Source organism: Dipodomys merriami, unplaced genomic scaffold, assembly GCF_024711535.1.
Source record: "Dipodomys merriami isolate MVZ:Mamm:240054 unplaced genomic scaffold, mDipMer1.0.p SCAF_434, whole genome shotgun sequence".
Classification (NCBI taxonomy): Eukaryota; Metazoa; Chordata; class Mammalia; order Rodentia; family Heteromyidae; genus Dipodomys; species Dipodomys merriami.
The window spans coordinates 732,941-751,790 of record NW_027205982.1 but is presented as its reverse complement, the minus strand read 5'-3'; the positions used below and the strand labels follow the sequence as shown (position 1 = coordinate 751,790).

Sequence of the window (18,850 nt, the reverse complement as noted above, 5' to 3'; positions counted from 1 at the left end):
ATTTGCTGGCTATTAACATCACTCTAGTTACCTTCGTTTGAAATGTCTTTTAGATTGCCAACAAATGGTGTGTTATAAATTAGCATAACTGTTCCTTTAGAACTTTATTACTTATTCAGCTATCATTGCCTGTGTATTCCCTGACATTATAAATCTCAGGGAGACGCTTAGCAGGAAAGAAGTCAAACTGTAATAAAAGAATAATGAGCAAGCAGGTGGATGCTACAATGCACTCTTGATGAATCTGATCTAGTTCTAAGGGACCACATATTGTTGCCTGTGTAATCACAAGTTATAGAGACAGCCTGACATCATCAACTATGTAAAAAGCTATGGGGTCTCATTGGAAATGTGTCATCCTCCACTTCCTTTCAAACACTCATTTTGGAGTGACTCTTTCTGACTAGGGAACAAAACTCATAACAAGCTTGAATTCCACTGCCTGCGTCATTTTGTGTGAGTTATTTTATTACTAAAATAGAGGCAAGTCATTGACAAGAAGGGTAGCCCATGTCAAGTTTCCAGGAAATTGTAGCTGTAGTCACGTGGCTCCTAGCAAGCCACTCTTTTTGGTTGGAAAATTATATATCTGCTCAAGAATTTCTTTATGTCTCTCTAATCTTCTTGGATCAGTAGTGATTTCCCAGTACCTTAAATGGTACCAGGTAAACTAGTAAGCATTCCAGATGTACTTGATAAAGAGAATGAAGGAAACTCTAGAAGGGCAATCGTTTCAGCTGATGGTTTATAGATTTAAGAAGAGGTGTTTGATGGAAATGGTAAAATTGAAGAGCTCTGAGAAAGACTCCAGCAAGAAAAGGGGCTAAAGCGCATGTGTTAAATAACTGAGGGCCAGCATATGATACATGGTGCTTCTCAGTCTTACCTAAAATGGAGCTTGGGAGAACTGTCAATATTGACAGTTACATTTGGCTAAGCAATTCATCTATTCTCTAGGAACTACGGAAAGGGAATACTGGTGTGAGCTGGACTACTCAAAGTTCCTCATCCAGCGGAGTAATAGTCTCTCCTTCTGTAGGGGCATCTGGAGCAGCTCCGCTGGCTTACAGGTCCTGCCACGGAGAGCACAGAGAGGCCTCTGCAGCTCTGCTGAATCCGTCTGTTTGGTTTTCTTAATGGATCATCCTGATAGAACGACGCAGGGTCCCTCTCAGTCCCAGGATGTCTTCCTAGTCAAATTCCTTTGCAGGGTATCTGTGTATGCTGATGATCTGTAGTAGTGATGTTTCAGCTGATTAGAGAGTCAATCTTTCCTCTAACTCCTCAGAGTTATGGTGGCAGCTATGCCCCAGTGGGGACATAAAACAAGAGTGACAGGAGAATACTATGAGTCAAGTTAGGGCGTGGGAAGAAAGAAAGCAGGATATATTGCAGTTACCTTTCTTGCATGCTCACATGCTTTAGTTTAAAGCCTCCAATACTCGCATGTTAAGGAACTGTGGAAGCCCAGCCAGCAGTGTGCCGCCATTATTTAACATCAGCTTGTTCTGAAAACCAGCGAAGCTGCTTACGAGAAGGCCCTTCCTGTTGACAAGGAGCCAGCACAGGGGTTGTGATTTGCTCTTTGGTCACAGCAATTTATTCTTCCAGACCTCAGAGGGGATGAGTGGGGGGTACCAAGCTGACCTGGTGGCTTCATCCTGCTTCAAGCGTTAATGACCTGTTTGTCAATAGACTGTTAACCAAATATATTATGAAAAATAGATGATGAATTATGGATCAATGTTTGTGCTGTCATTTTCAGACCCATTTTAAAAAAAACCCTCTGGGCCTAAAATACTACAGATTAAAATTGCAAACAGTGATAAAGCAGACCAATTTGCCACCTGTTATGATTCTAGTGTGATCCCATTGTGGAAGGTAAAGATGTTGAGGTGATGGTTTGTCATCTGCTTGCAAACTTCTCACAATGGAAGAGACAGAAGAGGAGGAGGAGTGGCTGTGTTTGCGGCTCTGAGAGCTCAGAGTGCATGTGAACCGTGGCCATCTGGAGCCAGGGAGGCAGGAAGCTAGTAAAGGCCCATGCTGGGCAGGAGGATACGCTGCTTGCCTTGCTCTAGAATTTCTATCAGTTTATCACATGCTTTGGATATTCTTAGGATGGGTAAATGTTATGAACTAACACCCTAGTTTAATGCGTTTCCTTGAAGGATGAAAGCTTGCTGGTAGTATAAACAAATATCTGCTTAACATGTGGGAAACGATTTAAAAATTGTCTCCTTTCTCACTGGGAAAGAGCTTTTAAGGAGTGAAGGCTGCAGGTGTTGAAAGGGTGTCTTGTGGGTGGCGTACGTGGGTCTGAAGCAGCTGGGGACAGGGAACACTCGCTAGTGCCCGTCTAGCAGAGGTGAGCTCTAACTTCAGGACTGCCAAAACAAAAAGAAGCATGGCGGGAAGGTCCTCAATCATCACCAAAACCTTCATCTGCTGTGTCACTCTCTCCCTGTGCTTGAACATCCAAAGATAAACAAGAGGAAAGGCTGCAGAATTCAGCTGATGGGCCAGTGCCTCACAAGGCATGTGCAGATGAGGTGTGGTCTAGGAATGCTCAAGTGTGTGCAGTCTGAGTATGTGTGTCTGGTCACAGGTCCCCATATGTGAGAGCAAGATCTAGGGACTGGCTCAGGAAATGAGATGAAGATAACTCTGCCCAAGGTTCCTTGGTCTTTTCTATTTTGCTGTCTGCATGTCTGGATGAGCACTTTGGCCAGAGCATCATTACTGACTCATCATTAGAAAATTAGCTAATTAATGTGTCCTTTAATGGAAATTTCTCATTAGATCACAAATAATGCTTAAAATTAAATGATGTTGCTCTTCTAGCTTTGTGCCAAGAGAATCAGCCTCTGAAATATAGAGAGACGGTGTACATTGGTTAATAGGTATTTGAGAAGGATAAAGGATGCCATTTTACTAAAAGAAGACAAGGGCAAGGTCCTGTGAACACCCAGTTCACCCATGTCTTCATAGCTGGCAGGGCAGAGCCATGGCTTTGGCTCTGGAATCAGACTGGTCTGGGTTCCAGAACCTACCAACCATGTGATCTTGGACATCTATTAGAAGTTAACTTTGCTGTTGAAAATAATGGAGGGTGAGAGGATGAGCTTAGATACTTCAGTTGTAAATAGTCCAAACTAGACTGTCAGCTTCCCCACCCAGATATTTTTTATTACCTTAATCTGCTCAGCTCTATAAGTCACACCATGATCCACTGAGTTGCTAATAACTTTATACACTTCATCCTAGTTAACCTCTAGTGTCCTGATACATGTTAAGTGCTCAGTATGCATTGTTTCAGTAACTAAACAAATGATCCAGAACTATTGGCTCACATTTGTAATCCTAGCTACTGGGAAGGCAGAGATGAGGAGGACGAAAGTTCAAGGCCAGCTCAGGCAAAAAACTAGTTCCAGAGATTCTATCTCAACCAATCAAAGAATCTGGGAGTAGTAGCATTCCCGGGTCACCACAGCTCCCTGGGAACAAAAGTGAGAAAGAAAAATGCGTGTGTGGCTTAAGAGGCAGAGCACCTTCCTAGCAAGTGTCAGGATGTGAGTTCAAACCCCAGTACTGCCTAATGTGAATGATTTATAAATAGTGACCCCTCAGGACATGAACCTGCAATGCCTGCAGAGAGCCTCGTCATAATAAACATAACTTAAGTATGTTTTCATCCGAGAGCTTAAGAGGACAGTCCTTCTGGTTTCTCCATGCCCACTGGATCAGCACCAGAGTTCTCCTTCCAATGAATGCATCTTAACTCTCAGCGTCTTCTCTATTTAGAGGGTCTTCCTGATTCGGGCTAAGATCTCGCCCCTTCAGCAGTGCGTTCCAGAACAAGGAAAAGTCTAGGCTGCACATGATAAAAAAAAAAATAGGCCAAGGGTATATTTTCCAATTGGAAAAATGCAGACCACTAAAACCAAATAAACTAAGAGTGCTGCTAAAATATTACTATGAAAAGAAGCGACGTGGGCTGGGAAGATAGAGAAGCAAAAGAGGAGGAGGGAGGAAACAGGCAGACAGAGCTCCTGCCAAACGCAGACAGAGATTATGTTTTGAAAAATATCTGTATGGAAAAGATTCATCACTACACGCACAAAAAAATGGGAAAAATCATTTCCTATACAAGTGCGACTATCAGTCTGAAATATCAAGAGATACAGAGAAAATGGAGACAGTGCTACAAAAAAATTAGCCAGTGAGTAGTGGCACAAATTAAACTAAATGGAAATGCAAGGGTTTTTTTTTTTCCTCTGAAAAAAAGAAGCCACAATGCTGTCTGAATTCATCATAGTAGTAGGGTGGCATCAGCCAAGTATGGTGCACACCATGTCAGCATGGAGGCCCAACGCTGTGTTAAGAGCAAAGCCATCCTGAGACTCAATTTGGAAAGAATACATCAGGATGGTGACAGAGGCACAGGGCTAACAGGCTCAAGGAATGTCAGAAGTAGATGAACCCTAGTTATAGGGTTAGCTGTAAATTCAGCACTTGTGCAAGAATTACTTACTAAGAATCTAGTCTAAGTCACAGGCTCTGGGTTAGGTGTGATGATAAGGTAATAAATGAAGTACACAAAGCTCTTGCCCTCAAGCAGCTTATTATCTACTGGAGGAGCGGAGAGGAGAAATCTTCATATTGTCATAAAAATAAACTCAGCATTGCAAACTATAAAGGGAAGTTTTAAGAGAGCCAACTTAGTGGAACACTGAATCTGTGCATGAGGGAGCCTACATTAACGTGTTTAAAGATTTCTCAGAGAAGGCAATATTTGAGTGGGACCCAAGAGGAGCACACAACAAAGAGTGAGAAAGAGGGTCCCAGGCATAGAAAAGCTTGATGTAACAGCCCGCTGTGGCGGAAGAGGCTCGCTCTAAGAAATGTTACTATCTTGGTGTAGATCTGTGGTAGAGAAGCAGTAACAGGTGATAAGTCCTGATAAGAATCTTGGCCAAGGATTTACCTTGGGTATTCACATAAAAAGTTGGGCTTTGTTCTAAGGGGAATGGAGGGAAATTGCAAGCTTTCAACAGGAACGTGGGTGAGTCATCTCTGCAGTTTAGAAAAGGTCCAATCTGCTTTCCGGAGGAAATGGGTCAGAGAGGATAAGAACAGAAGGTACTGGAAGATTTCTGCAGGTGAACAAGGTCCTTCCTAGAAGGAGGTGAATGGCACCTGGGTCCAGAAGGCCCAGGCTTCTCAGAGCATCATCGCAGATGGAATCACCGCACAGTCAGAGGATGTGACCTTCTGGAGAGCTCTGTGATGAGTACCCCTAGTCCCGATTCTCCCATCTTGGGGCTCTTTTGGTGTGTCACAATGATGAACTGGGCAGTGGAGAGGCACAGGGAGAGAAGGAAGCAAAGCAGAGTCAGCTCTGCAACTTCTCCCCCTTGTCAGACACCCAGGGAAGCAGGAAGAGGGCAGGACGGTGATGTGGATTCCAGTGTATCCTGACATCTAGAGGTAGAACTGTGTGCCACAGCTGGCCACACTACTCACTGCAAGGCGCTGGCGGCACAGTTACTGGACATCCCCCACTGGTCATCCCAGGCTGGAAAGGATCCAACAGGAGGATTTCCATCTTTCCACTGCATTTTCTAGACTTGGCTTCATGGAGCGAGTAGAAAATGATTGAATCTTATCACTCATTGGGTCAAACTGGAGCTCACAGAGACATAAGCACGGCGTAGACCTCTCCTATCTTCTGCCTCTTTCCTTACAGTTTGAGCTTTGGAAATGGCTAGCCAAAAGGGCAGTAAGTGCAGGAAAGACCTTTCAGGGCACCAAAAATCCTCCTTTTGGACACACAATTGAATACAGTGTGTGTACTGATCTCCTAGTGCTGCCATACAAATTAGTAAAATCTTGATGAATTAGGACAACATAATTTCTCCAAATCACAGTACTGGGAGCTAAACTCCAAAGTCAAGGTATTAGCAGCATCTTGCACCCTCTGAAGGTTCTCAGCAAAGACTCTTCCTTGCCTTTTCCTAATGTCTGATACTTTGCCACCAATCCTGTGCTGCTGACATATCATTCAAATCTCTTCTACTGTCATGACAACTTCCTTGTGTATTTGTCTCTTCCTATAAGGACATCAGTCTTTCAGGATTAAAGCCTCCACACAAACACACACACACACACACACACACGCACGCACGCACACACGCATGCAAACACGCACGCACACACGCACACATACACTCTAATAGGACTTCATAATTAATTATAACTACTATCTAATTACCAAGTAAGGTCATATTCTTCCATCTCAGGAAGGACTGGAGTAGAAGACACTATCCAAGCTAGTACATGGGAGAAAGGACCAAGTTGAGATGAACTGGAGAAGGCTGATACCAAGAATCAGGCAGAGCCTCACAGTCGAGCTGGAGAGAAAGCCAGAATCCAGTTATTCTGGGAAGCCAAAGACAGTACTAAGCTAGCAGACCAGGCTAGAGCAGAGAGAAAAAACTAATGGTGCATTTTGTTGACCAAGGCACAAATCTGAGGAGACGTAGGAGAATTCCCCAAAGGTGTGTATGTACGTGTGGATGGTGTGTTTGTGTCTGGTGCTGAAGGAGGCAGAGAAGTAAAGGTAGAAAGGGCCACTGACAAAAGCACTGGCAGGAAACTTAGCCTGGCAGGCCCTCCCCTCTTGCTATGAGAAAGGCCTGTTTCAGCATTAGACTTGGGCCTAAGGCAAATAAAACGACTCATTATAGACTTTTCAGAGAATACAAAAGAGCAGGGGGAACAAAACACTAGAATCTTACCATCTAAGAATAAGTCCTATTTTGTTATTTTTCTGCCTGGAGTTCCCGCTGTCCCTGGGTGACAACACTTTGGTTAATACTACGCTCAGCTGGTGAATCGAATCACTGTATTTCTGTTTCTCTCTCCCCCTTCCCCCCGACTCTACACTCCCACAGAAGCACCCACCTCTGTGTATTCAGATACGGAGATATGTAGACGGGTGTGTGTTACTGATTTTTAAAAGTATATCTTTTGTAGCTAATGTATCCTCAAAATTATAGAGGCTGGAAATACGTAGCGTCATCAAAATCCTGTAATCTCTTCCTTTGTGGAGTTTACATCCTAGTGGAGACTACTAGAAAGCATGCCGCTGGTTTGTGCGTGCTTGTTTATAAAGTGTGTGCAAGGAGGTATGGTGCAGAGTTCTGGCCATTCTCACTCTGTCACGCAACACTGTTTTCTATGTGTTTCTCTCTGTGTTGCTGGGTGTAAACCTGGTCCATTGCTCCTGTCTACTGTCCACTGTCTAGTATTCCACTCCCTGCAGCTACTCTTTTTATTCAAGCGCATGGCCAGAGCCACCTGGATTGTCTTTAACTTGCACAGTGAGCCTGCAAAGAACATCCCCGTGCCCCACCCCCTTACGTTTCTCTTTATAAAGTGTTCCAGACCCAGGAAGAAATTTCCATGGTTAATTTCACCAATCACAACAAACAAGCTGCTCACAGAAGCCCTGACCACATTTAAGCTCCCTTCCCCAAGGCCTTGCTTTGTCATCTACTGCTGTTATTACATACTGTCCTGCTTCTTCATGCTGGCCAGCATGAAGAATGTAGTCACTTTAACTTGCACCTCTCCAGCTGCTAGTAAGGCTGAGCACTCCATGTGTTGGTTAGCAATATGAGTTTCTCCTTCCTGTGAATCGCCTCTTCTAGCTCCCTTCACCCAGGGCTTCTGTCCTGAAATAGTTTTACATTTTCTTGCACGATTTCCTTACATATTCTAGACAGCCATTCCCTATTTCAGACACTGTTTCAGACAGACTTCTCACAGTCTGTCACTTATCTGTGTAGGGGTGAAAAGAATATAATGTCTTTTTCTTCTATCACAGAGTCATGGCTGGCAGTCCCATAACAAAAAAAATAGGTTACTAAGAGAAAGGCATGTGAGAAAACTTCATTTAACAAAGTTCTATATGACACAGGAGCCTTTAGAAATAAAAAAGCCAAATACCCAGGAAACAGTCTATTTTTATGCTTAGTTTCAATGACAGCAGGGTAAAAAATATAATGGGACAAAAGGATGTGATAATAGATACTCCCACTCGAGGTCATGAAGATGTTCTCCTCTCTCACTTGCTCCCTTTCACTACTTTCCTAGACTTCCTCATCAAGTTTAAGTCTTTAGTCTAATGGAGTTTGCTTTGTATGTAGAACAAGTATCTCTCAGTCTTTGCTTTTCTCCACATGATTAGTGTCATCTACTTTCCCTCTTCATCTGCAATGACACCTTCATTACCCACCTGTTCCCAAATGTGCATGCTTCTGTCCTGGGCTTTCCAGTCTACCCCAGTGTTCGGTCTCCTGATACTTCACCCACTCCTCCACAGTTATATTCCTAGGGCTGAGTATTCCTAGACCACTGCTGAGTAAGAAAATCTAGCTACTGTTGTATTCCCTGTAAAGTTTGGTTGTCTTAACCCTGAGATACCACCTTACCCCAGTCAGAATGTCCCACATCCGTAAGTCAGCCAATGACAAATGCTGGAGGGGATATGGAGAAAGAGGAACCCTATTACACTGCTGGTGGGAATATACACTTATACAACCACTTTGGAAAGCAGTCTGGAGGGTCCTCAGAAAGCAAAATATTGACCTCGCTTATGACCCAGTCATACCACTTCCAGGCATCTACCCTGAACAACAGGAACCAATATACAAGGACATGTGCACCTCCATGTTTATTGCAGCACTGTTCACAATAGCTAGGATATGGAAACAACCCAGATGCCCCACCACAGATGAATGGATCCAAAAATTTTGGTATCTATACACAATGGAATATTATGCAGCCATTAGAAATGACAAAATAATGGCATTTGCAGGGAAATGGATGGAGCTAGAAGGAATCAGGTTGAGCGAGGTAAGCCAAGAGCAAAGAGACAAACGGTACATGGTCTCCCTGATAAGTGGATGTTAAATCCAAAATGTTAGGTGATACGACAAAATTAACAAGGCTTAAGAAACAAAGAACTCCCACTCATCTGGTCGAACCACTACTAAATATCCCCATGCTGCTGGATCACATGTATGGTGTATATGTGTACACTGATATATGTTATAGAACGTGATAGACAATTTGTTCCAGGAAAGTTAGAATTAGTTTGTGACTTTAAATGAGCATCATTATCCCACAATACTGTGAAATTTGGGAAATTATGTAATCACTTAATCACCAAAAAAAAAAAAAAAGAAAAAAAACAGCAGAAAACTAGAAGTGGTGCTATGGCTCAAGTGGTAGAGCAAGAGCCTTGAGCTGAATTGCTCAGAGACAGCTCCCAGGCCTAGAGCTTAAACCCCACGACTGACAAAAGAAAAAAGAAAAAAAGAAAGAAGGATCTTTCATGCAATTGTTTCTAACATATTTATAAGATTATGTCTTTGTTGCTTTGTATGTCCCTCCCCCTGGTATAACCCCTGCTTTCACTATATATGATGTTGGTGTATGTGGAGGGGAAGGGAAAAAACAAATCGTTAAAACAGGGATACAGGGCTGGGAAGGTGGCTCAGTGGTAGAGCGCTTGCCTTGCATTCATGAGGCCCTGGATTCGATTCCTCAGCACCACATAAGCAAAAAGAAAAAAGCCGGAAGTGTCACTGTGGCTCAAGTGGTAGAGCGCTAGCCTTGAGCTGAAGAGCTGAGGGACAGCGCCCAGGCCCAGAGTTCAGGCCCAAAGACAGGACCCCCCCCGCCAAAAAAACGGGGATACAGGCAAACTCATTTCAACAATGAGATGTAAAGTCATTATGTCAAAAAATGAACTTTACAACTTTGGTGCGGGAGGATGGGGGGAGGATTGGGTGAGGGGGCGGGGGGAGGATGGGAAGGGGAAACAAAGGAGGAGGCTACAATGCTTGATAAGAAATGTGCTCATTATCTTGCCCATGTAATTGTAACCCCTCTGTACAGTATTTTCACAGTAAAAAAAAATAAATTAAAAGAAAAAAGGGAGCAGGAGCTGGAGGCAGAGTGCTCTCCGGCCTGTGCGATGGTGGGGCTGAGTGGCCTCAGGGACGCAGCCCCTCTCCCAGCCTCTGCCAAGCTGCACCCCACACAGCGGCCACCTCGAGCTATTTCCACTTGAAATAAATGAAAATTAAGGAAATGGCACACACAAAAAAAAGATTGGTTGTCTTGTAAAATCATGACAAAGCTGTATAGACAGTTTGGAATCTTGCAGCTTCCTAAACAAAAGCCCTTCTGTAAACCATCAGTGACCAAATCAAAGTCAAGTCTATGGGCAGAAGGGTCTTGCGAGAACATTCCTTCTTAATTAAGAAGGAAGGGGTAGCAGTGAGCATGATTACACATCTGCCTATTAAACACAAGGTGTTTTTTTTCCTTTTTGTGCCAGTCCTGAGACTTGAACTCAGGCCCTAAGCACTGTCCATGAGTTTCTTTGCTCAAGTCTAGCACTCTACCACTTGAACCACAGCTCTACTTCTGGCTTTTTGCCTGAAGTTAACTGAAGATAAAAGTCTCATGGACCTTCCTGCCCAGGCTGGCTTCAAACTCAGAACTCAGCCTCCTGAGTAGCTAAAATTAAAAGCCTAAGCTACTGGCACCTGGCAGGCAGACAGGCAGGCATTTTTCATCCATAAATTATAATAGAAACTCAAAAGCCACATCCAGTTCATTTTATGGCGTTTAAAGGCTGTTTTCCATATTTCAGGATTCTTGCAGAGTTCAGTTTTTAGGCTGCATTGTTCTTGCCTTCTTCTCTCAGCCCCTGAGTTACCAGAGCCTGGGGCTCACATTGCAGGCTCTGGATGACAGACAGATTCCCACTGATGCCAATTAAAAAACCGGAAAGAACTGCATGTGACTAAAACGTGAGAAACATATATACATCATTCAGGTGTCATGAGCTAGAAATCTCTTTTGACATGGATGAACTGGGTGTGTTGCTCTTTTAGTTTGTAAACTGTGTGGTTACTACCTACTATGGATGCCACACACTCGAGCATAATGTGCAGATAAGGAACTCTGAAGTAAATACTCTCTGCACAGGCTGGCCTGGGCTCCTTTCAGATCACAGGCCGCCTGAACAATAGGAGGCCACGCACTTCTCTTTCAGCAGTTTGTTGTTTGTTTGTTTTTTTAATGAATCTTGTGCTGTGATACCATCCTACCCTTACTCTTCTATCAACCTGTCATCGGCAAAAGGTCTGGCGGGGAAGAGTCACAAGCTCTGGTTATGGTAGATTCAGTATGATGTAAGAGACATCAAAATACTCTTAAAATGACAATATAAGAATTATATATCAATATAAGAAGTGTAACTCAAGAGGCTGAGATCTAGAGGATCAAGTTCAAAGCCATTCTGGGCAGAAGAGTCTGCATGACTCCATCTCTAAAATAATAAAAAGGCTGTACTGGAAGTGTGGCTAAAGTGGTAGAGCACCCAGCCAAGCAAACAAGCTGAGCAAGCAGGAGACTCTGAGTCTAAACCCGATTACTGACAATATAGATGTATATTATTATATATTGTATAATGTAATATTATAAAAATACTAAAATGACGGAGGTGAAAATTTTCTAGTACTCTCAGTACTCAACAGAAAAGGGCTATTCAAATATCCTTTTATAGTTCTGTGATTTTTTTCCAATGTCCACAGCCTAAAATTAATAATAATAACCTGTTTTCCTGGACTCTAGAACAAGATGCCAATTACTGGTTGACAAATGCTTAGAAAATTCAGAAGACACAGTGAACTGTTAAGAAATCTCCTTCTCCACTTCTACCTCCCTACCCTTCTTTCTCCTCACCCCCTCTCCCGCTCTCTCCACTAACTTACTCATAATGTAGATGCTTAGGTTGCTTAGACCTGGCTATTTCTGTTCAGTTAACAGCTCCTTGCAAACAGTGGTTTGGGCCTTTTTTCTTCACACTTAGGAATGCTAAAGAAAGAGTCTTTCTGATGATAATTTCCCTTCTCTTCTTAGATGATTATTTTGTTTGAAGTTTACACTCCAACGAATTCACTCAGTACTTTACCACAGCACATTAGAAAGTTGATATTTTATGTGCTTTAAACAGCTATTTTAACATAAACATGGAAATGAGCTCCAGAATATGTGCAAGCAGAAGAAAGAGATTTAAATTAGGCTGAAACAAAAGTCAGGAGCCAGAATTTATTCCTCTAAATAGGACCTTCTCTGAGATTATATATTTAAAAATCCAACTTTAATCACAGTGTTGAGTTGACCCTTCACTCAAATCTTTCACATAAATAACAATGGAATGCTTGCGTGTAGTCAAACTGTGAAGATGACCTGAGGGAACCCAATGGCTTGGAGTCTTGTACCAGGATGTGATATAGGTCATAAATGACACGGCACCAGTGATGATCCTATGGGCCTTGATGAGAGATTCCAGCAGCAGTAGGGTAGAAAAATCTGTCCTATAAGCTTCTAGGTGACCTGGGCTCATTCAGCTCATGTCTCTGCAGCTCACTGTCCTCACTCATAAGCCAGGTATTTGAACTAAGTAATCTCTTAATAATTCCTTGTTTCTATAGCCCTTTCTGCTACACAGAGCTACAGAACATTACCGTAACAGCACACACATTTATACACATACACAAATTTTGCAATGCTCATGTTTAAACCCAGAGCCTTATATGTGTCACAAACAACATCAGAACTGAGATTTAAGAACAGATTGTTATTATTCCCATTCTACAGATGAGGAAATAGATCAAGAACGGTTAAAGTATTTATCTCGGAATGGTCGTCCTCTTTCTATGTGCCATCTGTGTGTGGTATTAGGAATGCATGTGAGAATAGCTCCAGGCCCTGTCTTTATAAAAGGGGGAGAGTGTGGGTAGGAAGAAGCTGGAGAGCCCTGGAGAATGAGTAGGAGTTTGACAACGGAGTAAGAGAAAGAAAGGTATCAAGGCAGATGAATATGTGTACTTGGGTGACAGGCACGGATGGAGAAAACTTTGGTTTATGGGATGGGTATTACTAAAGGGGAATTGTCAGATAGAGATATTGAGATCTGATCATTCTGATAATAAAGATAATAAAGGGTTTGCTCTTATATGTTTTTATCAAAAAGAATGATGGTTTTGTATCTGGGTAGAAAGGGCTGTTATTGGTAAACAGATCAATCAGTGAAATACTATGAAAGTCTAGACAATAAATGAAGAAGAGTCAAATTAAGACCACGAGCATGGTTGTGGGGATTAAGGATCAGACACAGAGATACTTTGAACCAGAATCCATAGATCTTGGAAACTCATTGGAAGGGACCAAGATGAACCCAGAGTATCTAGCTCCAGAAGTTGAGGCGATGGGGACCCCTTCCTGAAACAGTAAGCAGGAGATCTGATTTGGGTGTTAGATGGAAGACTCCATGTGTTCTATTTGGGATATGTAGATTCGGAAGTGTCTGCGGGACTTACCACAGAGATGACTGCTTTGTAACTGATTCTTCAACTCCTTAGAACACAAGCTGGGCTTGGAAGGAAAAGCCTGGGAATCAGTGCACAGGTGACAGTTGAAGCTGCAAAGATAAATGAAATCAAGTCAAAACTTTACTCTTGCCAGACACCAGTGGTTCATGCCTATAATCCTAGCTACTCAGGAGGCTGAGATCTGAGGATTGCAGTTCCAAGCCAGCCTGGGCAGAAAATTCCCCATGAGACTCTTATCTCCAATTAACCACTCAAAAACCAGAAGTAGAGAGCTATGGCTCAAAGTGGCAGAGTACTAGCTCTTTAGCTCAGGGACAGCACCCAGGCTTCCAGTTCAAGCCTCACGACCAAATACAAACAAGCAACAACAACAACAAAAAAAAAACTTTACTGTCTTTGTTTACAAAACTGGGGTAAGACCTACTTCCTAGCCTCACGACCAAATACAAACAAGCAACAACAACAACAAAAAAAAAACTTTACTGTCTTTGTTTACAAAACTGGGATAAGACCTACTTCCTAACAGCATCTGGTTTTTTGTTAGATAAATCAGTTTAAAGCAAGAACTGGGATCTGGTTTTCCTGATCAGATTTATACTCATTCAAATAACTTACTCATTTCTTTCTACCAATACCTTTCAAGTCTTTTAGAAAGTCAAAGTAGCCATCTGTGCTGGTAATAATAGCCCTTTACATCCAGCTTTGGTCCCAAGACCTTCACTTTCAGACAAGTATGGCCCTCACGGCTCTCAGATCAGTCCCTGGTTACCAAACACCACCAACACCCCCTGGCTCCTCAGCCTCCCATAAGCAAGACTCTTAAACCAAAATCAATGTGTTTTTCACAACATTTCTTAAGTCCTGCCATGTCCTGGGTTGGAATGTACCAACAAAGGAATTTGGTTAGTTAATTATTAGTTCAATCATTGAGATCTCTTAGATAAGGCTACTGAGTCCAAGAATAAAAAGCAGTAACAGTCTAGGGCAAACAACAGTGTATCTCCTCAAGAATATGTCCTGACTTTACCTTCAAGCTGGTCATGAGGAGGAGTTGAGAGGGTGTTTGGAGGTGGCAAAGAAGAGCATCAGTCCAGGCTTAGCACTGAAGGGGAAGGTACAGTATGCTCTTTGGGCATGGAAATCACAAGCACTGATTTGCCTAACTTGATTTCTACTCTTTGTTTTATCATCCGCAAGGCTCTACATTTTTTAATTGCTACTTTGCCATCTTGCTATTAAACCCTCTTAATCAATAGCATTTTTAGCAATCATAGGCAATTTCTTAAAATTTACTTCTATACATACTGTACCTTAATTACTCTTAGAAATGAATCTCATGCACATTTCTTATTCTGAATCTATAATTAGGTGAGTCATGACATCATCCTTCAGAAGGATATGTTATCGAGTGAGGCCAATTCCAAATTACTGTTTCTCTCTGAAATGTTTTCACAATATATACTTAGTACCAATAAGATGCACAGGACATGTTTGCTCCTAATCTCTTTGGACTTTCTTTCAATTTATTTTGGGGGGGGGGTGGGAAGAAAGGAGGGAGAAGAAATCAGTTATCCAATACTAAGTACAGAAAAAATAGCACCCAAGGTGGCAAGAGTATCAAAGGTAATCATCTCAAAATTTCACCCAAAGCAAACAAGACAGATCTAAACACTATAAAATACCCAAAATGTTTTTTTTCGGTTATATTGTTAACACGTGATAGCACAGAAAATGAATTTGTATAGAAGAGAGATAATCTGTAATACCACCAGACCATAACATGTGAGGAAAACTCCTTTTGAGTGATTGATTGATATCCCAAACATGCTTCATACTGAATTCCCTCTCTGTTCCTTATGTCTGTCTCCCATTCCATTCATCCCTTCAGGTGATTATGAAAGACCCAAGTTGTATACTCCAGGCCACACTCTTCCACAACAAAGAGACTGCCCTCTGCAGGGAGACAGAAGAATCACATCTAGCTGCAAATCAGACCCTTACTTTCTCCCACTTAACTTAGCTTTAGTGATCCCCCCAGCCTAGGAGATCAAATACAGGCTCCATCTCAAGCAATACAAATCTCTCCATAATCCAGTTCCTATGTACATGTCCAAAGTCTCTTCTGTCACCTTGACTCCTCTTTCCTAGTCCCTGCCTATTCATGCATCATGCTTTTCTGCCTCTCTGTACTGGTTTATGGCTTATGCTGAGTATGACTTTCCCCACCTCGTAGGCTGAATACTGATTTAGCCTAGACAACTCAGCAGTTACTTATTTCTGCTAGGACAACATCCCTGAGTCTCCAATTGGGCCACAATGTTGATATCCCAAAGCACTGAGTCTACTTCTGTCCCTTTGTCACGCAGGTATTCCCACAATAAGGCTATTCAGCAGACCATTTCAGAATCCAACTACCTAAACAACTGGGAGTCTGTGGGGAAGGCTGTTCTGGGGCCTAGGACACAATCTCCTGGCAGAGATCAGCAGCCCTCAAGGCCAGCTGAAAATGCATGATGCCTGGCAAGGCCCCACATCACTAAGTGAAACAAGTGCTATACCCAACACCAGGGTCAATGGAGAAGGAAATGTATTGTTCTAATGGAGACAAGAAGGTGGGGGAGAGTGTTTACTAAACAATGATCTAATCTAGGGCTGATTTCATAGGTACTTTTATCCTCCTACTTTATCAACCCCAAACCTCAGATTCATTCCCCTCTCTCTTTCTTACTTCATATCCAACCCATCAATCAACAAATCCTCTTGGCTCTGTCTTTCAAAGACATCCAGAATTCTAATTTCTCATCTCCCTGACTATTTACTTTTTTGGTTCAAGCCACCTTCTTCTCTACTCTGAGTAACTGAAACAGCCTCCTAATTGGTCCTTCTGTTCCTGTTCTTGTCCCTTACAATTTATTCTACTCAAGCAGCCAGAATCCTTTAAAAAAAAAAATCAGACCATGTCAGCTCTGCTTCCTGAAACTCTCTAATGACTCCCCATCCCACCAAAGTAAAAAATACAGTCCTGACAAGTGCCTGTCTGGACGTGGGCCATCTGTTCCTTGATGCTTCCTTGGCTTTACCTCTTCCTATTCCCTTCTTCCTTTCGTCCTGCTCCAGTCTCTGATCTCCAACCTAGTCCCCAGCAGCCCCTGACACGCTGCCTCTTTTGGCCTAGCATTTCCCTCCCTCTGTGCACTGTGGCCCTCTCAGGAACATCTCATGAATCTGCATAACTCTCTCCTCCTACTCCCTCCATGCTCCACATAAAATCACCTCCTCAGGGAGTTCCTGCTTCACCATTTATCTAAAAGAGAAACCACCTCCTGCAGTCTCTCCACCCAGTCAAATATAACCTTCACAAGAGTAGGAGCCGCTGTTTCCCCGGTGGGCTCTACTTCAAAGACTCAAACAGTAGCTGACACACAGTGGATCCTCCCTATCTGCTGGATGAACAACTAACAATCATCACATAATTTTAAAAGCAGTCTGTGTGATGTTTTTCCCCATGGGCAAGCAGAAATCACATCTCTCACTCTTGCTAGCATCTCCGGTGCAAGGCACTGCTTCTGGCACACAAGAAACTCAGTCAGCCCTTGCTGAATTGGGGGACTATCGCAAGGGCCAATTCCTGGAAGTCACTCAAGCCCTGAGCTGACTGCCTGATACCCAGCCTACCAACTAGGTTTGTTTGGAATGACTTTTCCCCAGGAATTACTGAGAGGCTAGATGTAAAAGAACTCGGGTCTAATTTATGCAAAAAGGAGAGGGCATCATCCCACCTTACTGCACGACTTTCAGCATCCACCTTCCCCTCTACTCCAGCTCCGTGAGTGCAGAGAGCCTCGGCACAGAACGCGGCATACCATAGGCGCTCTTCTCCTTTGTTCTGATGAATAAACAGATGTATAGGATTGCCTACGAACCAGTCAGAGTTGGTGTGGCTGATGTGCATAAAAACTTTGGAAAGCTCCAGGAAAAGAGATGTTTTAATTTAGCACAACTGTGCAGCTATACTGTATGTTTCAGCTCCAACAAGACAAAGAGCTGCCTCCCTCCCCTGGCACCCAAAAAATGTGCTTTCTAAAAACCAGAGCACTGTGAACAGCAGTTACTGTGCTGCCCGCTGAGGGACTGAGCTGGCACAAGCCACACCACTCATCCTGCCACGCTCTGCTTCTCCCTGCACTTGAGGACTGAGCTGCAAGAGTCCGCCGAGCCCTGCAGTGGTGGGGGAGAGGGGGAGTTCTTCCCCAGTCACTACCAGAACTTTCCCTGTGAATACAGTGATGCCAGATGGTGCTGGTAGAGGGAAGTACACAGAATAAAAGGTTGGTATGACGTGTGTGTGTGCGTGTGTAAATGTGTGTGGTTTAGGAATGGGACAAAGCTAACACAGGCTTATCTGCCTCACAGTATGGGTTCACTGTGGAACCAACAGGAAAAGTGGAAAGCTGAGGAAAGGCTCTTCAGGGGCACAACAGAAAACCAAGCAGCATCATGACTCTGGATACAGATGTGCAGAGAATATGCATGAACTCCTCTTCAGGAACATAAGTGCAGTGGTGTTTGCTTGATTATAAGAACTGTGTGAGTGTGACATGCTGAATAATGTTCATACACTACAACACGACCATGCTCTGGTGAAAGTCACCTAAGATCCACGCATGAGTGGACCTTCTTCCCCGTGCCACCTTTGCACCTATACCCCTCTTCCTGAATGTTCACCCCCTGCTACCTCTCCTTGTACCTGCCTTGGCCCTCCATTGGAAGCCCCCTGGTGCCTGCATTCAGGTATGTGCCAGCCTTGACTTTAGGCACTTACATTACCCTGTAGTTTCCACTCGGTTGTTAGTACACTGTCTAGCAATACTCAGAGCCCCTCAAGGGCAAGGATTATATTATATTAGAGGTACATTTCCAGTGCCTGGCACATAGCAGGTATTCAGCCACATACTAGCTGCCTTTCTAATAGAATACTTCAGTTGTTTCCTTGAAAAACAGTCTCTGTCCCGAAGCTAGATCTGAATCCAACAGAGGGATCCTGCGAGAGTCAGCAGGCAGAGCCATCCATCACTGCTGGGATTTCACAAATGTCATGTGGATGTGCTCAGAGCTCCTCACAATGGCGGTAGCTGCCAATTAACTAAACCAAACCCGGGTGGGAAAGCAGTGTCCACAGAAGCACTGGCAGGGAGGGCAGCACACCGGCCCCTGGGACCCCGTGCTCCACATCCATGGGCCTGTGCCTGAATCCTCCCTGAACCCTGCGCTCCAAGCTCCTGTCCCACGGCTTGCTTTCCTACCTGAGGGATCACATAAAATGAAGCTGGAGGACTGGATCAAGTGAGGGGACTTGTCAACTTTATTAG

The 18,850-nt window shown here is 43.4% G+C and overlaps 1 protein-coding gene and 1 long non-coding RNA gene across 2 annotated transcripts in view; one reads left to right on the top strand and one right to left on the bottom strand.

The window, feature by feature from the left end:
• LOC138807805 (uncharacterized) overlaps positions 1 to 13,509 on the bottom strand; it is a 166,700-nt gene extending 153,191 nt beyond the window's left edge. The window contains exon 1 of the long non-coding RNA XR_011366283.1: positions 13,470 to 13,509. This is a non-coding gene — a long non-coding RNA (uncharacterized lncRNA). The remainder of the gene's footprint in view (positions 1 to 13,469) is intronic.
• Positions 1 to 18,850, top strand: part of LOC138807804 (short transient receptor potential channel 7) — a 116,461-nt gene that overhangs the window by 11,301 nt on the left and 86,310 nt on the right. The window lies entirely within an intron of this gene.